This window comes from Mirounga leonina, unplaced genomic scaffold, assembly GCF_011800145.1.
Source record: "Mirounga leonina isolate KUSES-001 unplaced genomic scaffold, KU_Mleo_1.0 Mir_101664, whole genome shotgun sequence".
Taxonomy (NCBI): domain Eukaryota; kingdom Metazoa; phylum Chordata; class Mammalia; order Carnivora; family Phocidae; genus Mirounga; species Mirounga leonina.
In genome coordinates this window covers 18,280,101-18,285,875 of record NW_023270175.1, presented here as the reverse complement: position 1 = coordinate 18,285,875, position 5,775 = coordinate 18,280,101, and the positions used below count along the sequence as shown (strand labels likewise).

At 35.7% G+C, this 5,775-nt stretch overlaps 1 pseudogene; it reads left to right on the top strand.

The window, feature by feature from the left end:
* The first annotated feature begins 407 nt into the window (after positions 1-407).
* Positions 408-5,117, top strand: LOC118011071 (annotated as a pseudogene).
* Positions 5,118-5,775: the final 658 nt, after the last annotated feature.

Sequence of the window (5,775 nt, the reverse complement as noted above, 5' to 3'; positions counted from 1 at the left end):
AACCTCTATAATCATTAGCTGACTATAAAGCTGATAAATCAAAGACATCAATGGTCAATAAGAATACAGACTTTATAGAATTAGTTCAGAAAAGTTACTAAACAAACAAAACAAATCACAACCTCAACAGCAACAAAGGCAAACCCTGGAGAGAAGAAAAAGAAATCTGATTTCCAGAGTTGTTGCATTACAATATTTTAAAAATGCTTAGTTTTCAACAAAAAAATTAAAGGACTGCAAAGAAACAGAATTATAGGTCATACACAAGAAATAAATAATCAAGAGATACTATCCCTGAAGAAGCCTAGATGTTGGCTATATTAGATAAATAATTTAAACAATCTATTGTAAATATATTTGGAGTCAAAGGAAATCATAATAAAGTACTAAAGAAAAATATGAGTCCAATGTGTCATAAAACTGAAAAGATCATTAAAGAGATACAATTTCTGGAGTTGAGAAATACAAGTGGACTTAAAAGTTCACAAGATTGGATAAACAGCAGATTTGAGCAGGTAGAAGAAAGTATCAATAAATTTGAATAGGGTCAATGCAGGTTATCCACTCTGAAAAATGGAAAGAAAAAAAGAAAGTATGAAGAAATCAAATAGAACCTAATAGTACTGTTGGACATCATCAAATGCATCAACATATGCATAATGGAAGTGTCAGAAAGAATGGACAGAGACAAAAGAATAGAAATAATATTTGAACAAATAATGGCTAAGAAAACCCAAATTTGATGAAAACCTTTACTTACACATCTGAGAAATTCAACAAACTCCAAGATAAACTTTAAAAGATCTACACTTAGTTGCTGTACCACCACGGCCCAAACGATGGTCCTTGCTCCATTCCTGCTGTTTAGCAGCAGCCACCGCTGCTGCCCTGTGATCTCTGGTTTCACTTCATCCTTCTCTTCCTGCTGAGCCACTTTCCTTTAGAGCTGTGACCATTGTCTCCATCTTGCAGTGGTAGTCACTTGTCTTGGGTGGCTGCCTTGCACTCCTGGGCTTTTCCACTCACAGGTTGCCATCTGTAGGGCCCAGAATTAACTGTGGCCCTACAGATGGCAACTACAGTCCCACCACCTTTACCACAGATCCCAGACCCCAGGGTACTGCCCCTTACCCTTTTCATCCCTCACTTCCTGGGGGGAAATGTTCTCTCCCTGACCCCTCAAACTTGCACCCCATCACCTCTGTCCACCTGTTGTCTAGCTAGGGCAGGAGGCACACCCCTTGGAAAGCAAGCAACAAAGAAGGAGTGAAAGAAGAAGGTGTGGGCCAGCCCAGAAAGGCAACTGCCCAGTCACTTACATGAGTACCAGCAGCACCGGCAGAGCCTCAAGGTCTGGCAAAGCTCTGAGACTGTCACAAGCAGAGTGCAGGAAATCCTGATCCAGACCGTCAATTTGCCCCCCACCCCCAGGGTCCTGCAACCACAACCAAAACTGAAGAAGTAAGTCCTTTCCCTGCCGTCTGTGGAGCCTGGCCAAACCTTGTTCAGAAGAGAGGTTTTAAAATCAAAGATGGGAAAATTGGAGAAAATTGCCATTCCCCACAGCCAGCTTGTTCATGGTACACATTTGTGTGAACAACCAAAGATAGAAGAGTAAATATAATTTACCACTAACCAAGATTATCTCTGCAAGAAGAAATGAAAATAACTTTTGGCAGGATTCTGTTTCATCCAATATAATTCAGAAGCAGGGGGAAAAAAAAAACTTTTTAAAAATACTGAGAACATTGCAAATATACATTTGGAGAAATCAGCATTTCTAACTGAGGTGAACCAAAAGGAAAATTACGTTGGGGGCAAAGTTTACTGATCCACCTTCTCCTCTGTTCTTCCAAAACCTCCTAGTCATTGTATGGGAAACACTACTGAAAATTCCAACTACAACAGGCAGTTAATGGCAGTACACTTAAAGGCTCACCTGGGGCACCTGGGGTCAGTCAGTTAAGCATCTGACTCTTGGTTTCCACTCAGGTCCTGATATCAGGTTGGTGAGATCAGCCCCGGGTCCAGCTTAGCTCCAGACTCCCTTGGCCCCCTCCCCCGCTCTATAAAATAAATACATCTTAAAAAAAAAGATCTCCTCCAATTTCAAACTTAGATCTCAGATTACAGTATATCTGTAAAACATAGCTTTTTAAAAAACTCCCTGGACTCTTAAAAAGAAAATTGATAGAAATGGAAATTTGCCTTGTAACATACAAGTGCAAAAGATGAGTTTAAAAATTGCAAACAACTTGTATTATATTATATTTTATATTTTGTAAATACTGTATACCATATTATTTTGTGTATATAGTTCATACCGGACAGGTACATTGTAGTTTTGTTATAAAGTATATATTTTGCCCTACCAAATCCTAAGTGTTTTGTATATATACAAAGAAGAAATTTTAAGTGTGCTAAGGCACATGGAAGACCAATTTATTTGCAGAAGGTACTGAGATTGCTTATAAAGAAGCAGCTATCTGATATCAAGGTGAAGATCTAAATGTGAACAGTTTACTAATGCACTATAAAGTTTAAATTTGTGCCACAATCATTGTAAACATGAGGTTTGTATGTGTTACTCTAAATTGATTTCTAATCTGTAATTACTGGAGAACTCACATTCCCATTTTTACCAAAAATAATTTCTGGTTTTTGATTTATCCTTTCAAATTTAAAATACCTCTAATTTTAATGCCAACAAAATTGAATGTAATCAAATTTGTAAATGATAATATAATAGTTTGACCCCCTCTTGAAAAAAAAAAAGATCTACACTTAGACAAATTATAATCTGTCAAACATCAAAAACAAGAAAGAATCTTGAAAGCAGCAAGAGAAAAACAACTCATCGTCTACAAAAGATCATCAATAAAATAGCTGATTTCTCATCAGAAACCACTGAGGACAGAATATGGTAGGTGGTCTACTTAAAGTGCTGAAAGAAAAAAAAAATGACAACTAAGAATTATATATACAACAAAACGATCCTTCAAGAACAAAGGAGTAATTAAAACTCTGGATAAACAAAATTTGAAAGCTTGTTGCTATCTGATTTGAGCTATGAGAAATCATATAGGGAGTCCTTCAGGCTGAAATGAGAGGACAGTAATTTAAATTTTTAAAACAAAACAAAACCAACACACAAACAAAATACCAGTTAAGGTAAATACTAAAGTGAAGGTAAATATACAAAAAAAAGCATAAATACAGCTTTTGTTTGTAGTTTATTTTATTTATTTATTTGACAGATTGAGGGAGAGAGAGAGAGAGCACAAGTGGCTGAGCAGCAGGCAGAGGGAGAGGGAGAAGCAGGCTCCCCACTGAGCAAGGAGTCTGATATGGGACTCCATCCCACACCCTGAGATCATAACCTGAGCAGAAGGCAGGCACTTAACTGACTGAGCCACCCAGACGCCCCTGTTTGTATTTTTTGCCTGTCTAATTTATTTTTTTATTTTATTTTTTTTGAAGATTTTATTTATTTATTTGACAGAGAGAGAGACAGCAAGAGAGGGAACATAAGCAGGGGGAGTGGGAGAGGGAGAAGCAGGCTTCCCACTGAGCAGGGAGCCTGATGTGGGGCTCGATCCTAGGACCCTGGGATCATGACCTGAGCTGAAGGCAGACGCTTAATGACTGAGCTACCCAAGCGCCCCACCTGTCTAATTTAAAAGACAGTTATGTAAAACAATATTTATAAATGTATGTAGATGGCTATGCAATGCATAAGAAGGTAATTTGTGGTAGTAAAAGTACAAAGAAAGGTTGAGAAATCCATATACAATAAAAGGTTTTGCATAGTATTGAGATTAAGTTGCCATAAATTCAAACAAGGTTGATGTGAACTTAAATGATAATTATAATCCCCTGGGCAACTACTAAGAAAATAAACTAAAAATATATAATTAAAGGAATGTCAAGGGAATCAAAGTGGTACACCAAAAAAATATCTATTTAACACCAAATAAGGCAATAATGGAGAAAGTGAGAAATTAAAATGATATAAAACACAGTGAAAACAAACTAAAAAACAGAGGTAAGGCCTAGCTTGCTAATATTTACATTAAATGTAATGTATTAAGCTCTCCAAGTAGAGAAAATCAACACACACACAAAAAAACCCAAAAATTGTTCCTTTGGAAAGAAAAAGGATACACTTTTAGCAAAACTGACCAAGCAAAAAAGATAAAAGATTCAAATTGCTAAAATCAGACATAAAAGTGGGAACATTACTACTGACCTTACAGAAACAGTAAGGATTATAAAGAAATATTACGAACAACTGTATACCAATTTACTAGGTAATTTAGTTGAAATGTATAAATTCCTAGAGGGTCAAAAACTACCAAAAACTATTCAGAAAGAAAAAAAGTCTGGAAAGACCTATCACAAACAGAGACATTAAATTAGTGGGAAAAAATAAGCTTCCAACAAAGAAAACTGCAGTTCTATATGGTGTCACTGGTTAATTTGATCAAACATGTAGAGAAAAAATAATATCAATCCTTCAGAAACTCTTTAAAAAAAAGGGAAGAAGTGAGAATATTTTTCAACTTATTTTGTGAGGTCAGTATTACCCTGATATCAAAATGAGACAAAAATATCACCAAAAAATAAGCTTACAGACCAATATTCCTTACATTTATAGATGCAAAAATTCTCAATAAAATACTAGCAAATCGAACCCAGCAACATATTAAGAGTATATACCATTTATAGGTGGTATGCAAGCTATGCAAGGTTGGTTTAATATGTGAAAATCAAATAATATACTACAACATATCTATGTAAAAAATAATGAAAACCACATAACCATCACAATAAATGCAGGACACAGATTTTTTTTTCAAAATTCAATATCCCTTCATGATAAAAACAATGAATAGTAACAGAAAGGAATCTCTTGAACCTGTTAAGTAACATGTATGAAAAATTACCAACATTATACTTAATGGTAAAAGACTGAAAACTTTCCTCCTAAAATCAGGAATATAATAAGGATGTCATCTGCTCCCGCATCTATTCAATATTGTACTGGAGGTTCTAGCCAGGACAATACTGGTAATAAGAAGAGAGCAAAGGCACTCAGATTGGAAGATAAAAAGTAAAACTATTTCTATTCAGAGATTTTATGATGTTCTCAATAGAAAACACCTAGGACTTCCGAATAGCCAAAGTAGCATTGAAAAAGAAAAACAGAGCTGGAGCCATTGCAATTCCAGACTCCAAGCTATATTACAAAGCTGTAATCATCAAGACAGCATGGTACTGGCACAAACACAGATAAATTGATCAATGGAACAGAATAGAGAACCCAGAAATGGATTCTCAACTCCTGGTCAACTAATCTTTGACAAAGCAGGTGAGAATATCTAATGGAAAAAAGACAGTCTCTTCAACAAATGATGATGGGAAAATTAGAGAGCCACAGGCAGAAGAATGAAACTGAATCACTTTCTTACACCATACACACACACACACACACAAAATTTCAAATGGATGAAAGACCTAAATGTGAGACATGGATCCATCAAAATCTTAGAGGAGAATACAGGCAACACCTTCTTTGTCATTGGCCACAGCAACTTCTTACTAGACACATCTTCAAAGGCAAGGGAAACAAAAGCAAAAATGAACTATTGGGACTTCATCAGGATAAAAAGCTTTTGCACAGCAAAGGAAACAATTAACAAAACTAAAAGTCAACCTATGGAATGGGAGAAGATATCCACAATTGACATATCAGATAAATGGCTAGTATCCAAA